The sequence below is a fragment of the Cupressus sempervirens genome, chromosome 9 (genome assembly GCF_028749045.1).
Source record: "Cupressus sempervirens isolate cs-2001-9-10 chromosome 9, ASM2874904v1, whole genome shotgun sequence".
Taxonomy (NCBI): domain Eukaryota; kingdom Viridiplantae; phylum Streptophyta; class Pinopsida; order Cupressales; family Cupressaceae; genus Cupressus; species Cupressus sempervirens.
In genome coordinates this window covers 96,608,111-96,626,314 of record NC_143126.1, presented here as the reverse complement: position 1 = coordinate 96,626,314, position 18,204 = coordinate 96,608,111, and positions in this window count along the sequence as shown.

The window sequence follows — 18,204 nt, the reverse complement described above, 5'->3', positions numbered from 1 at the left end:
ATATAATGAACATATAAAGAACTTGAAAATTTGCTCAAATCAACTGAATCTACATCCATGGTATAATTTTTGTTTTCAACATAAAGGAAAACCTTGAAATTTTTACCAAATTGAACATCATCAATTCCATCCAAATTTTAAGATTCATCCATCTAAATTTAAAATTTACAATTAAATCACATGACAAGCAATCATACTCAACACCAATTTTATTGGCCAACCTGATTCAAAGGCTCAGCTGGGAAAGAATCAGGAAGAAAACCCGGCTTCGTTGCCAATTACAACGAGGTTTAAAATACAATTTACAATAGGATCTCAATCCCAAATTTCAAAAATTTAATCAAATTTTCTTCATGACCCTAATCAAGGGATTTATAATATTTTCTGCAACTCATTTCTAGAACCATGGAGGGAATAGAATCTGATCAAGTGACCAAAAGCATGACCAAGAAAAATTCAAAACATGCATAATTATACAAAGTTTTCACAACAAGATCTACAATAAATCAACACTAGGGAAAGGTGGATTCTTCCAACTAGGAGAAGTCAAGCACAACACCACCAAATGCCCAATCGAGGCTATAACCAAGAACTTTCGTTCTTCCATTTAAACATGCCATACTCATACGAGGTTTGTGCCGACGAATAAGGGCCCATAACACCCTACCCTCTCTCCCTCTTCTCATCCTGAGAAGAGACTCTACACTGGTTGGAGTCCAACTAAACAGACCTTTCCCAAAATTGGTCACTTCTGCCCTCTCCAAGGGTGAGTAATACCAAAACACCCATGCAAGAAAAAATCTCAAAATTGCAAACATTATCATGAAGGAAAAACATCCAAAATAACATAGTTTTCAAATCTTCCCAACATACCCACAAACATACAAATATTGAAACAACAACAAGGTAGCAAAAGCATGAAACAAACATGAAAAATGAATAAGGGAGATGAGAATTTCCTACCTTCACAAAGAGGTAATGGAAATGAACAAATTTGAGTAGAGTTTCCACTTCCTTCCTTCAATCTTCAAGAACTCCTCTCTAAATGTAGAGACTGGGTAACAAACCCCACAAGTCAAAGAAGGGCCTCTAAATAGGCCTCCAACTCAACCACCCAAGGGCTCAATAACTACCCCCACCCACTTGCAATTCTAGAAACTCCTAATTCAACCTACACTATGATTAAACCCTAAGTGGAGATGAGGTGAAGTAACTCAAGATAACCATGGTCAATTTTCGCACAAAGGCAAAAAGAGACTTTTTGAGTGACCTCAAAAGTCAATAAAAGGATCTTAGGGGCTGGAAAAGACCCCTAACCCATACCCATACTCTTTGGGTATAATTATATCAAGTTTTAAGCCTTGGCAAAAAGTTTAGAGCCAAACAAAATTTAGGAATAAAATAGGACCATCTAACTACTCTAACATTGTAGATTAAACACTAATCCGAATTAAGGGATGACTGATCTCGATTAAGAACCCAATTAGCAAATTGACACCAACTAAACCAACTTGGGTCCAAAGGTTAAACAACTAACCCTAAACAGCACACTGAAGCACATAAACACTTTACGAGTGTCAAGCGATACTAAAAGAACATAATTACGAACATCAACATTCACCGAACAAAGAAGATACATACATACATCTTATAATATAATACGTGAATCACGAACAACAAGGTTTCCAAAAATAACACATAGAGATCAGTTATGTTCCTCCGTAGGGTTTCTCCGCTAAATATCTGCACACTCATTACACACATCAGTAGTCCCGTAAAATTACAAGTACATAATTATATACGTATCAAAAATTCAAATAAATTAAAACATACATCAATAAGGGTTTCTTCATCCTGCCTAATTCTTAATCATTTAAAAACTCTTAAATCAAAGTCTCAATCCTACATTTACTAATTTCATCAACATACATATACATGAAATATTAAATGACAATCATCAAATATACCTGAAAGTAACATCACACAACAAGAAATAATAAAGTATGTTCTAAGCATCAAATAATGTCTCGACATCTCGAGTCGTGAATACCAAAATAATAGTAATGTATCACTATGCTACGATGGGTCGGGACGAGGCCTCACAGATTTAACTCATTTTTTATCAATAGTGAACTGGAAATTTCCCTTTTTGAACTGAAGAGAGATTTTGTTGAGATATTTAATTTAATAAAATGAGATCTGCTCTCATAATTACTTATTCTATTTAATTAAATAATCTTTAATTAATTAGAGACACTTTTCTTATTTAATTAAATAACTTCATCTAATTAATTAGGAATGGCTTCTCATTTAATTAAATAACTTTGTTTAATTAATTGGAAGTAAGTACTCCATTTAATTAAATAATTTCGTTTAATTATTTCAAAATTCTTTTCGAAACTAGTCAACTCAAGTCAATCGTGGTTAAATTTGGTCAACTTTTGGTCAAACTTGATCTTTGTATATGTGAATATGAGAAAATGTGAGTATGAATTCCAGCAACAATTCGATGCAAATTCTCATTCAACCTTTCAAAATGAAGAGATGAGGGTCTCTTAAATAGACTTTCTTGGAATTCATCAACGGTCGAAATCGATTTCAATCAACGGTCAGGATTAAAGGTGAAGTTCAGTCATCAACGGAGATTTCCAAATTAAAGGGAGTTAACAGATTTAATTTCAGTAAAATAAGGAGTTAACTGATTCAATTTGAGTAGAAGAAGGAGTTAACTGATTTAACTCATTTTTTATCAATAGTGAACTAAAAATTTCACTTTTTGAACTGAAGAGAGATTTTGTTGAGATATTTAATTTAATAAAATAAGATATGCTCTCATAATTACTTTTTTTATTTAATTAAATAATCTTTAATTAATTAGAGACACATTTCTTATTTAATTAAATAACTTCATTTAATTAATTAGGAATGGCTTCTCATTTAATTAAATAAATTTGTTTAATTAATTAAAAGTAAGTACTCCATTTAATTAAATAATTTTGTTTAATTATTTCAAAATTCTATCAGAAACTAGTCAACTCAAGTCAACCGTGGTTAAATCTGGTCAACTTTTGATCAAACTTGATCTTTGCGTATGTGAATATGAGCAAATGTGAGTATGAATTCTAGCAAAAATTCGATGCAAATTCTCATTCAACCTTTCAAAATGAAGAGATGAGGGTCTCTTAAATAGACTTTCCTAGAATTCACCAACGCGTGAGATCGATTTCAATTAACGGTCAGGATTAAAGGTGAAGTTCAGTAATAAAGGGAGATTTCCAAATTAAAGGGAGTTAACAGATTTAATTTGAGTAAAATAAGGAGTTAACTGATTCAATTTGAGTAGAAAAAGGAGTTAACTGATTTAACCCATTTTTGATCAATAGTGAACTAAAAATTTCCCTGTTTGAACTGAAGAGAGATTTTGTTGAGATATTTAATTTAATAAAATAAGATATGCTCTCATAATTACTTTTTCTATTTAATTAAATAATCTTTAATTAATTAGAGACACTTTTCTTATTTAATTAAATAACTTCATTTAATTAATTAGGAATGGCTTATCATTTAATTTAAAATGTTTTTTTAATTAATTAGAAGTAAGTACTCCATTTAATTAAATAATTTCGTTTAATTATTTCAAAATTCTTTTTAAAACTAGTATACTCAAGTCAACCGTCATTAAATCTGGTCAACTTTTGGTCAAACTTGATCTTTGTGTATGTGAATATGAGCAAATGTGAGTATGAATTCTAGCAACAATTCGAAGCAAATTCTCATTCAACCTTTCAAAATGAAGAGATGAGGGTATCTTAAATAGACTTTCCTCGAATTCATCAACGGTTGAGATCGATTTCAATCAACGGTCAGGATTAAAGGTGAAGTTCAGTCATAAAGGGAGATTTCCAAATTAAAGGGAGTTAACAGATTTAATTTGAGTAAAATAAAGAGTTAACTAATTCAATTTGAGTAGAAAAAGGAGTTAACTGATTTAACTCATTTTTGATCAATAGTGAACTGGAAATTTCCATTTTTGAAATGAAGAGAAATTTTGTTGAAATTTTTAATTTAATAAAATGAGATATGCTCTCATAATTAGTTTTTCTATTTAATTAAATAATCTTTAATTAATTAGAGACACTTTTCTTATTTAATTAAATAACTTTATTTAATTAATTAGGAATAGCTTCTCATTTAATTAAATAACTTTGTTTAATTAATTAGAAGTAAGTACTCCATTTAATTAAATAATTTCATTTAATTATTTTAAAATTCTTTTTGAAAATAGTCAACTCAAGTTAACCGTGGTTAAATTTGGTCAACTTTTGGTCAAACTTGATCTTTGCGTATGTGAATATGAGCAAATGTGAGTATGAATTTAAGCAACAATTCGATGCAAATTCTCATTCAACCTTTCAAAATGAAGAGATGAGGGTCTCTTAAATAGACTTTTCTTAAATTCATCAACGGTTGAGATCGATTTCAATCAACAGTCAGGGTTAAAGGTGAAGTTTAGTCATAGAAGGAGATTTCAAAATTAAAGGGATTTAACAGATTTAATTTGAGTAAAATAAGGAGTTAACTGATTCAATTTGAGTAGAAAAAGGAGTTAACTCATTTAACTCATTTTTCATCAATAGTGAACTGAAAATTTCTCTTTTTGAACTGAAGAGAGATTTTGTTAAGATATTTAATTTAATAAAATGAGATATGGTCTCATAATTACTTTTTATATTTAATTAAATAATCTTTAATTAATTAGAGATAATTTTCTCCTTTAATTAAATAACTTCATTTAATTAATTAGGAATGGCTTCTTATTTAATTAAATAATCTTGTTTAATTAATTAGAAGTAAGTACTCCATTTAATTAAATAATTTCGTTTAATTATTTTAAAATTCTTTTCGAAACTAGTCATCTCAAGTCAACTATAGTTAAATTTGGTCAACTTTTGGTCAAACTTGATCTTTGCATATGTGAATACAACAAAATGTGAGTATGAATTCCAGCAACAATTCGATGCAAATTCTCATTCAACCTTTAAAAATGAAGAGATGAGGGTCTCTTAAATAAACTTTCCTGGAATTCATCAATGGTTGAGATCGATTTCAATCAACGGTCAGGATTAAAAGTGAAGTTCAGTCATATAGGGAGATTTTCAAATTAAATGCAGTTAACAGATTTAATTTGAGTAAAATAAGGAGTTAACTGATTCCATTTGAGTAGAAAAAGTAGTTAACTGATTTAACTCATTTTTTATCAATAGTGAACTAGAAATTTCCCTTTTTGAACTGAAGAAAGATTTTGTTGAGATATTTAATTTAATAAAATGAAATATGCTCTCATAATTAGTTTTTTCCATTTAATTAAATAATCTTTAATTAATTAGAGACACTTTTCTAATTTAATTAAATAACTTCATTTAATTAATTAGGAATGGCTTCTCATTTAATTAAATAACTTTGTTTAATTAAGTAAAAGTAAGTACTCCATTTAATTAAATAATTTTGTTTAATTATTTCAAAATTCTTTTCGAAACTAGTCAACTCATGTCAACCGTGGTTAAATCTGGACAACTTTTGGTCAAATTTGATCTTTGCGTATGTGAATATGAGCAAATGTGAGTATGAATTTTATAAACAATTCGATGCAAATTCTCATTCAACCTCTAAAAATGAAGAGATGAGGGTCTCTTAAATAGACTTTCCTGGAATTCAACTGTCGAGATCGATTTCAATCAACGGTTAGCATTAAAGGTGAAGTTTAGTCATAAAGGGAGATTTAAAAATTAAAAAGAGTTAACAGATTTAATTTGAATAAAATAAGGAGTTAACTGATTGAATTTGAGTTAAAAAAGGAGTTAACTGATTTAACTCATTTTTGATCAATAGTGAACTGGAAATTTCACTTTTTCAACTAAAGGGAGATTTTTTTGAGAGATTTAATTTAATAAAATGAGATATGCTCTCATAATTACTTTTTACATTAAATTAAATAATGTTTAATTAATTAGAGATACTTTTCTTATTTAATTAAATAACTTCATTTAATTAATTAGGAATGGCTTCTCATTTAATTAAATAATTTTTTTTAATTATTTAGAAGTAAGTACTCCATTTAATTAAATAATTTCATTTAATTATTTCAAAATTCTTTTCAAAACTAGTCAACTCAAGTCAACCGTGGTTAAATCTGGTCAACTTTTTGTCAAACTTGATCTTTGCGTATGTGAAAATGAGCAAATGTGAGTATGAATTCCAACAACAATTCGATGCAAATTCTCATTCAACCTTTCAAAATAAAGAGATGAAGGTCTCTTAAATAGACTTTTCTGGAATTCATCAACAGTTGAGATCGATTTCAATCAACAGTCAGGATTAAAGGTGAAGTTCAACCATAAAGGGAGATTTCCAAATGAAAGGGAGTTAATAGATTTAATTTGAGTAAAATAAGGAGTTAACTGATTCAATTTGAGTAGAAAAAGGAGTTACCTTATTTAACTCATTTTTTATCAATAGTGAACTGAAAATTTCCCTTTTTGAACTGAAGAGAAATTTTGTTGAGATATTTAATTTAATAAAATGAGATATGCTGTCATAATTACTTTTTCTATTTAATTAAATTCTCTTTAATTTACTAGAGACAATTTTCTTATTTAATTAAATAACTTCATTTAATTAATTAGGAATGGCTTCTTATTTAATTAAATAACTTTGTTTAATTAATTAGAAGTAAGTACTCCATTTAATTAAATAATTTTGTTTAATTATTTAAAAATTCTTTTCGAAACTAGTCAACTCAAGTCAACCGTACTTAAATCTGGTCAACTTTTGGTCAAACTTGATCTTTGCATATGTGAATACGAGCAAATGTGAGTATGAATTCCATCAGCAATTCGATGCTAATTCTCATTCAACCTTTGAAAATGAAGAGATGGTCTCTTAAATATACTTTCTTGGAATTCATCAATAGCTGAGATCGATTTCAATCAACAGTCAGGATTAAAGGTGAAGTTCAGTCATATAGGGAGATTTCCAAATTAAAGGGAGTTAACAGATTTAATTTGAGTAAAATAAGGAGTTAACTGATTCAATTTGAGTAGAAAAAGGAGTTAACTGATTTAACTCATTTTTTTATCAATAGTGAACTGGAAATTTCCCTTTTTGAACTGAAGAGAGATTTTGATTAGATATTTAATTTAATAAAATGACATATGTTGTCATAATTACTTTTTCCATTTAATGAAATAATCTTTAATTAATTAGAAACACTTTTCTTATTTAATTAAATAACTTCATTTAATTAATTAGGAATGGCTTCTCATTTATTTAAATAACTTTGTTTAATTAATTAACAGTAAGTACTCCATTTAATTAAAAAATTTCATTTAATTATTTCAAAATTCTTTTGGAAACTAGTCAACTCAAGTCAATCGTGATTAAATCTGGTCAACTTTTGGTCAAATTTGATCTTTGTGTATGTGAATATGAGCAAATGTGAGTATGAATTCCAGCAACAATTCGATGCAAATTCTCATTCAACCTTTCAAAATGAAGAGATGAGGGTCTCCTAAATAGACTATCTTAGAATTCATCAACTGTTGAGATCGATTTTAATCAACGGTCAGGATTAAAGGTGAAGTTCAGTCATACAGAGAGATTTCAAAATTAAAAGGAGTTAATAGATTTAATTTGAGTAAAATAAGGAGTTAACTGATTCAATTTGAGTAGAAAAAGGAGTTAACTGATTTAACTCATTTTTGATCAATAGTGAACTGGAAATTTCACTTTTTCAACTGAAGAGAGATTTTGTTGAGATATTTAATTTAATAAAATGAGATATGCTCTCATAATTACTTTTTCTGTTTAACTAAATAATTTTTAATTAATTAGAGACACTTTTCTTATTTAATTAAATAACTTCATTTAATTAGTTAGGAATGGTTGCTCATTTAATTAAATAACTTTGTTTAATTAATTAGAAGTAAGTACTCCATTTAATTAAATAATTTTGTTTAATTAGTTTAAAATTCTTTTCGAAACTAGTCAACTCAAGTCAACCATGCTTAAATCTGATCAACTTTTGGTCAAACTTGATCTTTGCGTATGTGAATATGAGCAAATGTGAGTATGAATTCCAGCATCAATTTGATGCAAATTATCATTCAACCTTTCAAAATGAAGAGATGAGGGTCTCTTAAATAGACTTTCCTAGAATTCATCAACAGTTGAGATCGATTTTCATCAACGGTTAGGATTAAAGGTGAAGTTCAATCATAAAGGGAGATTTCCAAATTAAAGAGAGTTAACAAATTTAATTTGAATAAAATAAAGAGTTACCTGATTCAATTTGAGTAGAAAAAGGTGTTAACTGATATAACTCATTTTTGATCAATAGTGAACTGAAAATTTTCCTTTTTGAACTGAAGAGAGATTTTGTTGAGATATTTAATTTAATAAAATGAGATATGCTCTCATGATTACTTTTTCTATTTAATTAAATAATCTTTAATTAATTAGAGACACTTGCTTATTTAATTAAATAAATTCATTTAATTAGTTAGGAATGGCTTCTCATTTAATTAAATAACTTTGTTTAATTAATTAGAGGTAATTACACCATTTAATTAAATAATTTCGTTTAATTATTTCAAAAGAAAAATTTAAAACTAGTCAACTCAAGTCAACCGTGGTTAAATCTGGTCAACTTTTGGTCAAACTTGATATTTGCGTATGTGAATATGAGCAAATGTGAGTATGAATTCCAGCAAAAATTCGATGCAAATTCTCATTCAATGTTTCAAAATGAAAAGATGAGGGTCTCTTAAATAGACTTTCTTTGAATTTATCAACGGTTGAAATCGATTTCAATCAACAGTCAGGATTAAAGGTGAAGTTCAGTCATAACGGGAGATTTCCAAATTAAAGGGAGTTAACAGATTTAATTTGAGTAAAATAAGGAGTTAACTGATTCAATTTCAATAGAAAAAGGAGTTAACTCATTTAACTCATTTTTTATCAATAGTGAACTGGAACTTTCCCTTTTTGAACTGAAGAGAAATTTTGTTGAGATATTTAATTTAATAAAATGAGATATGCTCTCATAATTACTTTTTCTGTTTAATTAAATAATCTTTAATTAATTAGAGACACTTTTCTTATTTAATTAAATAACTTCATTTAATTAGTTAGGAATGGCTTCTCATTTAATTAAATAACTTAGTTTAATTAATTAGAAGTAAGTACTCTATTTAATTAAATAATTTTGTTTAATTATTTCAAAATTCTTTTCGAAACTAGTCAACTAAAGTCAACCGTAGTTAAATCTGTTCAACTTTTGGTCAAACTTGATCTTTGCGTATGTGAATATGAGCAAATGTGAGTATGAATTCCAGCAACAATTCAATGCAAATTCTCATTCAACATTTCAAAATGAAGAGATGAGGGTCTCTTAAATAGACTTTCCGAGAATTCATCAATGGTTGAGATCGATTTCAATCAATGGTCAGGATTAAAGGTGAAGTTCAGTAATAAAGGGAGATTTCCAAAATAAATGGAGTTAACAGATTTAATTTGAGTAAAATAAGGAGTTAACTAATTCAATTTGAGTAGAAAAAGGAGTTAACTGATTTAACTCTTTTTTTATCAATAGTGAACTGGAAATTTCCCTTTTTGAACTGAAGAAAGATTTTGTTGAGATATTTAATTTAATAAAATGAGATATGCTCTCATAATTACTTTTTCTATTTAATTAAATAATATTTAATTAATTAGAGACACTTTTGTTATTTAATTAAATAACTTCATTTAATTAGTTAGGAATGGCTTCTCATTTAATTAAATAACTTTGTTTAATTAATTAGAAGTAAGTACTCCATTTAATTAAATAATTTCATTTAATTATTTCAAAATTCTTTTTGAAACTAGTCAACTCAAGTCAATCGTGGTTAAATCTGATCAACTTTTTGTCAAACTTGATCTTTGCATATGTGAATATGTGTAATGCCCCGCCAAGGGATCCAAAGAATTAACCTAAAGTTTGCAAAACATTTTTTTTTTTTAAACATGAAAGTAAAACTATTTATAACATTTGCGGAAGTAATAGTAACATCCAACTGAAAGCAAACATAAAATAAAATATTACATTCTTTAAAGATCCCTTAACGTTGAATTACATCTAAATCAACCATTCATCTAACATCACATTCTTATAAAATAACAATGATACATCCAACATTCTTAAACCATATACAAGTGTCTTTTTTGTAACTACATTTTAGGTTAGCTCAATCATCCACTGTACATGATACAAGGTATCAAAGGCTTAAAAAAATAAACATCTATGTAAATAAAATACATCAACATCCAACATTAATCCATTATGCAATTAAAGTAAATGAAACCACATGTCATACATGATACATCATCACAAAAGATATGAACATCCATCATAAAAAATAACCATATATCACAAACATAATAACTAAGTGCGCGGTTCCTCACAACCATAGATAGCATCATTAGACCATCGTGTATCTTAGCCATCCCTCTGTGCATAAAATTCTAAAGCACCGAAGAGATCATCGACTATTAACATAGTAGGAATATCACTCCTAAAACATCCTACATCATATGCAGAAAGTAATCTAACATGCAAGGTAAAGCATAAGATAACATCATCTAACATATGAAAATCATCAATATAAGAAACATACTAGTAAATACATCCATCATAAGGTATATCATCTATCATAATAATCTAAGAACATAATGAAGATAAATACCAACCAAGAATGCTCCAACCACAGTGTCTCAGACGGATCTCAAATGATAAAGTGGATAAACACTACCACCTGACTGCGTGGAACCTAAATAGTCCACTCCCACTATGTTGAGGAGATAATCTCAAGTTCCAAACAGGCTATCCAAAACACATAGCACCAATCTCTTTAAGTTCAGGAATCTTAAAATTATACTAACTCAAAAGTTTTAATCACAAAACTGACATCTAATCTCAGAGGCACAACAATAAGTACACCACCAGAGGTACACAAAATCTATAGAGGAGACTCAGGCTATATACTAGGGAGTGTCATCATGTGGCTACTTGAGTTACCCTGGATTGGTCTCTCATTAGACCCCAAACCCTCAAGCATTGAGTTACCCTGGACTACTTACTCTGAACCCCAGACCCTCAATGTGGCACATGTGGAAACCAAGAAGCCCTCTCAAGAGGATGAGGCACTTCTCCCATCCTTAGTCTATACAAGCACTCAGGGCATGGGTGGTTTAAATATCTCTAACTTATTTTTTTAGTGTTTTTTCCTCCCATAAATTTTAATTACTTGATTATCACTTATTACATAACTTGCATAGGTTACCCTGGTACTAACCACTTTGGGCCCTGGACCCCTATGCAAGCCACTCCCATAGTCATGTACCTAGATAACCTCTCCTAAGCACATAAATCTACAGTTGTGTCCCATACCACAACACTCATAAAGATCAAACTCGGTTCCTTAACATGCAACCTAATAATAAGATGGTTCTCCCATCCAAGAACACATAAAAGTTTCACAAAATAAATCTCATAAATATAATCTCTAATATGAATCACAATATCTATTAGTTCTTAACAAACAATCAAGAATATCTCAAAATAACACTGATCAAAGACTCCAAAATGGTTGAGTCAAACATGTCACAACATGACATCATCAAGAAATAAATCAATGTTTTAGTCCCATCATGACAACTAAAAAATAATCCAAGGATAACTGATCAATGACTCAAAAATGATTAGATCAAGTGTCTCAAATACACATAACTCAGTTTCACTCAAGAAGACTGGTGAATAATAACAATCAGTAAATACAAACATCTCATAGAGCATATGATCACATTACCATGGTTGAGTTTATAAAGATCAAAATTAAGACATCATCATGACATCACAATCATAACCCTCGAGCCTCTAGTAGACGTCCTATAACTGGTCAACACTAGTTAACCCAAAACCCAAAACAAGAAGCATATAGAATACACAATGCAAACACATGTTTTGATTTTGCTAAAATCACATAGTTGAATAACGTGTGGAGTTTCAGTTTTCCATTTGCAAGTATACTTCAAGTGTCTTAAGTTTCATCATTTGACCTACAAGTCAACCCATTTGTACCCCGATAGTATTATCCTTCTATTATTCAAAATAACTTTCTAAAAATAACTCAAGGATAAATATTTACTAAACTGATCATCATTGACCTTTAATTGAATTGCTTTCTTTATTTAACTAAGATCCATATTCTAATTGATTAACTTTCTTATAATGTTACTTCAACTTTACACATAAATCAAGGATCATTATTCATCTAAATTATAAGAGAGCTAATTACCAATCTTCGAATAAGAAGAATATAATTTTATTTATCTCAATCAATTAACACAAGTACATAATTCATAACCTTTTTATCATTCTAATAGTTTTCAATTAAATATTACTAAGTCTCACCATTAAAATATTTAAGGTCATTGTTCAAGTCATTAGAATAAGACTTATCAACTTCGATATCAATATTTTTCAACAATCTCGTTAAAAGATTTATATCAATTTAAATCTCTATTACATAACATATTTATTAATTAAATCTAATTAATTCTAGTTAATTGATTTAATTAATAATTACACAACCATACCCTCAACCCAATGAATATTAGTTAACCATTAACTAACTAGAATTCTGTAAGATAAAAGTCAACTATAATTCAATATTCAAATGATCATATTAGTCATTCAATAATAATATCTTGATAATATTTAAATAAAAGCTATATTGGAAATCTTAATAATAATTCTGTGTGACCACATTTGTCATCTCTCAAAGAATACCAACATTCCCTTGACAAATTCGTATTATCATTAATCATTTCAAATAAAACTCTATCGCACAATTTAATTATTAATATCATAGTTATAATATCAACTCAATTAATATCAATTGATTACAAATCAATTATACTTCAAATTCAAAAAACTAATATCTTTACAAAACTTTAATCATTAAATAATCTCCACTAGATTAAATCTAATCGAATTTATTGATAACTATCTACACCATTATTTATTAATAGTTTGTTAGACCCAACAAACATTAATAAATAATAAAATCATCAAAACTATTATTAATTGATCTTAAAGAAGCCTTTCAAACTTCATTGGTTAAAATTTAACTAATTATAATTTGTAAGTTATAAGTCAACTACTATTTTCAAATTTAAAGTATTTTCTAGGTAGAAGAGATTCCTGATTCCACCCATTTTTATATTTAAATAATAGGTGCAATTACTCGTAGTAATTGATTATTTTAAACTATCAAAATAATGCTTATCAATTTTCAATTAATCAATCTATTGCATAACTTAATTGATAACTCAATGATTATTATCAAGCAAGAAGACTCCCTTTAACCCTATAGTTATCACGTTTAAATAGTATAATCCTCGTAATGTTTTGAAATCAACCTTTCTAAACTCAACTAAGGGTAAATGTTTGAATCATTATAATTTAATGTTCTCTCTAGAGATGATTCCGATTTAATCATAGTATAATGAATTTCCTGTCCTCTATCTCAACCAATTAGTCTCGTTAAAACTATTTATACCATCACTCATTAATAATCTTATCCATTAAATAATGATCTCATTAATAATTAAATTATTTAATTCTACTTATTAATATCTCTTTTCTTTTAATTTTTCTTCATATAAAAATCCATTTACTTAAATTGACTAATAATTAATTACACTTCTTCTATTATTAACTAATCTTAATTAAATTTGATTTAATTAGATTAGATAATAAATTAAGGGAAGATTTCAATAATATCTTTAATTCATTCCATGCTTTGATATATTATTTTTTTGTGAAGTTTAAGCATAAAGAACTCTTGGTTATGGAAAATGGAGAAATATATGTTTTTGAATAAAAAAATCTGAGTATGAAGGCCATATCTCCCTAATAAATTGTTAGATCGGGCTGAAATTGAAATATGTTGGAGAGAGCCAAGTTGCGCCAATTCTAACTAGAGCGATCGAATAAATTTGATCACGATAAAAAGTTATGAATGACTGAGTTCGGGTCTATCCAAGGGGCAGCAACAGGGCAGTTTGTGATGAATTAAGAATTTTTCCTAAAAGGTAATTGTTCTCTAAATTTATCCAATAATTTCACTAATGGATTTGGCCATAAAATTTGAAACCATTTTCAAATCTATTTCAATTTAATTCTAATTTGAACCCAAACCAGTTTAGATCTAATTTCTTCCTCAATTGGATCTAGGGTTTTTTTATTATTTTCTTCTCAACCAATAAAATATCTAGATTCCAATTTAATTGTAGATTCAATCACAAAGAGTATTCAGACAAATATAACAGACATGATGAAAAGAGGAAGAGAAATAGTGTAAAGAGAATATGCGAATATCACAAGTGCACCTGGACACTGATGCTAATTTTGTCATGCCTCAGAAGTCCGTAAAAAATCCCTTCCTTCTCCATCATTTGCAATTCCTCCAAGGTCCAAGCCAACCAAATCCTCCAAGTGACTAGAAGTGCTAGAAGAAGCATGGAAGCATATAGAAGCATATGAGCATGTAAAAATATATGAGGATGTAGAAACATATGAACATGAAGGAGCATATGAGCATGAAAGAGCATATGAGCATGAAGAAAAATATGAGCATGTAAGCTTGAAGCTTCCATTTTTAGCTTAAAGCTTGTAGTTTCTATTAAGCTTGTCCAAACACACTAGGAGAGCCTCTATTTAAAAGCCTTTAAGATGCATCCAGAGTGTCTCTAGAAACAACTCAAAGATAAGCATGATAACCAAGCATGGGTCTTCTCTAACCTTCTAGATAAGTCTTAAGGTTGTAGACATCATGTGCTCAAATAAAATGCTAACTTCTAAGTGTAGACAACTTATGCATTCTTAGAGTACAAACCCCTGTGTTGTCTACATTACAACTTCTAAAAATTTGCCAACTCTTATGTGAGCAAATATTAAAATAATGCACAATAATTAACTTAATATTTACTTTACTCTTTCCAATTTTATTTATTTATTTATTAAATCTCATGCACTAACTTTAATAATTCCACTTTTAAAGTCTTAATATACTTATATTTTAATCACATGAGATTTAGAATCTTTTAATAATTTTAAATATATTTTCCACTTTTAAATTTTATTTTCCAAAACTTAATTTGCTAAAATATTTATTAGCTTAATAATAGTATTATTTAGTCATTTATTTGAAAATGAACACTAAATATATTATTATTAAAATAAATATTGTCACATTTCAAATTTAAACTTTTAACTTTTAAATTTAATTATTTTATTTAAATAATTTCTTAATTAATTCAATAAAATAAATATTAAAATATCATATTAATTTTCTATTAAATTAAATAATTAATTAAATCTTTTAATTAGGCTTAATTAATAGAAAATATTTCAAAGACTCACAAGGTAAAAATATGAAAATCCATCATAGCAAAAATACATACAAAATCAAATCAAGGGTTAATATCACGAATTACATTATCCAATGTATTCGGAGGATACTCAACTCAAATACTTGTTCTAATTTTCAATTAGGACAAATGGCTTAAAAGGTTGAGATTTGGACTTGAGAATTATCTCCCCTCTCTTATCATTGAGATAATGTGATAGGGTACACTCATCTTGCCAATTCAAGGAAGTCGATACCTGTTACCTACAACTTGCATAAAAACCATGCATGTACAACCATAATATATCTTAAACTAAACAGTCAATGGCAGGAAGTGGTGCATCGTGTAGATCCCGACTAGCAAGTGACTACGACTCCCTTCATTAACATCATAAGAAAAGTTATACAAAAGCAAACAGGCACACCATACACATGCAAGTATGGGGTAAGTATCGATAAGAAACACATATGATAATAAAAACCATCTAGCTAATAACCATCAATTACTGAAATCACTGAAAATAATCATCATGCATACATGAAATATAAAGTCTAAGTGATCTCATCACATAATAAACTGAATCCATAGCACAACATGTAATAGTCTCAAAACAATGTTGCTAACCATCAACATGAAACTAGCCCCCAAAGAGCTTGACAATGACAACAAAAATGTGACCTAGGGGTAGGCATTACAATATGGGCAAATGTGAGTATGAATTCCAGTAACATTTCGATGCAAATTCTCATTCAACTTTTAAAAATGAAGAGATGAGGGTCTCTTAAATAGACTTTCCTGGAATTCATCAACGGTTGAGATCGATTTCAACCAACAGTCAGGATTATAGGAGAAGTTCAGTCATAAAGGGAGATTTCCAAATTAAATGGAGTTAATAGATTTAATTTGAGTAGAAAAAGGAATTAACTCATTTAACTCATTTTTTATCAATACTGAATTGAAAATTTATCTTTTTGAACTAAAGAGAGATTTTGTTGAGATATTTAATTTAATAAAATGAGATATGCTCTCATAATTACTTTTTCTATTTAATTAAATAATCTTTAATTAATTAGAGACACTTTTCCTATTTAATTAAATAACTTCATTTAATTAATTAGGAATGGCTTCTCATTTAATTAAATAACTTTGTTTAATTAATTAGAAGTAAGTACTCCATTTAAATAAATTGTTTCGTTTAATTATTTCAAAATTCTTTTCGAAACTAGTCAACTCAAGTCAACCGTGGTTAAATCTGGTCAACTTTTGGTCAAACTTGATCTTTGCTAATGTCAATATGAGCAAATGTGAGTATGAATTCCAGCAACTATTTAATGCAAATTCTCATTCAACCTTTCAAAATGAAGAGATGAGGGTATCTTAAATAGAATTTTATGAAATTCATCAACGGTTGAGATCGATTTCAATCAACGATCAGGATTAAAGGTGAAATTCAGTCATAAAGAGAGATTTCCAAATTAAAGGGAGTTAACAAATTTAATTTGAGTAAAATAAGGAGTTAACTGATTCAATTTCAGTAGAAAAAGGAGTTAACTATTTTAACTCATTTTTTATCAATAGTCAACTGGAAATTTTCTTTTTTGAACTGAAGAGAGATTTTGTTGAGATATTTAATTTAATAAAATGAGATATGCTCTCATAATTACTTTTTCTATTTAATTAAATAACCTTTAATTAATTAGAGACACTTTTCTTATTTAATTAAATAACTTCATTTAATTAGTTAGGAATGGCTTCTCATTCAATTAAATAACTTTGTTTAATTAATTAGAAGTAAGTACTTCATTTAATTAAATAATTTGTTTAATTATTTCAAATTTTTTTTTCGAAATTAGTCAACTCAAGTCAATCGTGGTTAAATCTGGTCAACTTTTGGTCAAACTTGATCTTTGCGTATGTGAATATGAGCAAATGTGAGTATGAATTCCAGCAACAATTCGATGCAAATTCTCATTCAACCTTTCAAAATGAAGAGATGAGGGTCTCTTAAATAGACTTTCCTGGAATTCATCAACGGTTGAGATCGATTTCAATCAACGGTCAAGATTAAAGGTGAAGTTCAGTCATAAAGGGAAATTTCTAAAGTACAGGGAGTTAACAGATTTAATTCGAGTAAAATAAGGAGTTAAATGATTCAATTTGAGTAGAAAAAGGAGTTAACTGATTTTACTCATTTTTGATCAATAGTGAACTGGAAATTTCCCTTTTTGAATTGAAGAGAAATTTTGTTGAGATATTTAATTTAATAAAATGAGATATGCTCTCATAATTACTTTTTCTATTTAATTGAATAATATTTAATTAATGAGAGACACTTTTCTTATTTAATTAAATAACTTCATTTAATTAATTAGGAATGGCTTCTCATTTAATTAAATAACTTTGATTAATTAATTGGAAATAAGTACTAAATTTAATTAAATAATTTTGTTTAATTATTTCAAAATTCTTTTTGAAACTAGTCAACTCAAGTCAACTGTGGTTAAATTTGGTCAACTTTTGGTCAAACTTGATCTTTGCGTATGTGAATATGAAAAAATGTGAGTATGAATTCCAGCAACAATTCGATGCAAATTCTCATTCAACCTTTCAAAATGAAGAGATGAGGGTCTCTTAAATAGATTTTCCTGGAATTCATCAACGGTTGAGATCGATTTCAATCAACGGTCAAGATTA